Below are 447 nucleotides of genomic sequence, written 5' to 3' on the forward strand. Positions count from 1 at the left end.
AAATAATAATATTAATTTAAACCAGTTCAAGATTTAATTCACCATTTTTTTGGTTAAATTAATTTGTCTAGCCTAATTTTAATAAAAATAACATAATTTAATCGATTATATATGTTAAATTTTAATTACTAAAAAACATTTTTAAAAAAAGACGTTTTAGACATCTTTATCTGAATGACTCCCTTTAAAATTTACATATCGACGTATCTCATATTGTATCGTATCCCGTGTCCATGTCAGTGTCCATAAATCATACCATATAAGTTTCATCTATCTAACTTTTGTCGCTCGTAGGATATATAAACCATTAATTAAAGCTACCGATCCTTCCGCTAAATTTAAAAACAAAAAAAATAGAAAGAAGAAAGATGATGGACCAACACAGACCAAGGATAGGACTTGGCTAGTAGTCAGAAATGTTTAGTACTAGAAAGCCAAACCCAAATG

This window comes from Arachis ipaensis, chromosome B02 (assembly GCF_000816755.2).
Source record: "Arachis ipaensis cultivar K30076 chromosome B02, Araip1.1, whole genome shotgun sequence".
In the NCBI taxonomy this organism is placed as follows: domain Eukaryota; kingdom Viridiplantae; phylum Streptophyta; class Magnoliopsida; order Fabales; family Fabaceae; genus Arachis; species Arachis ipaensis.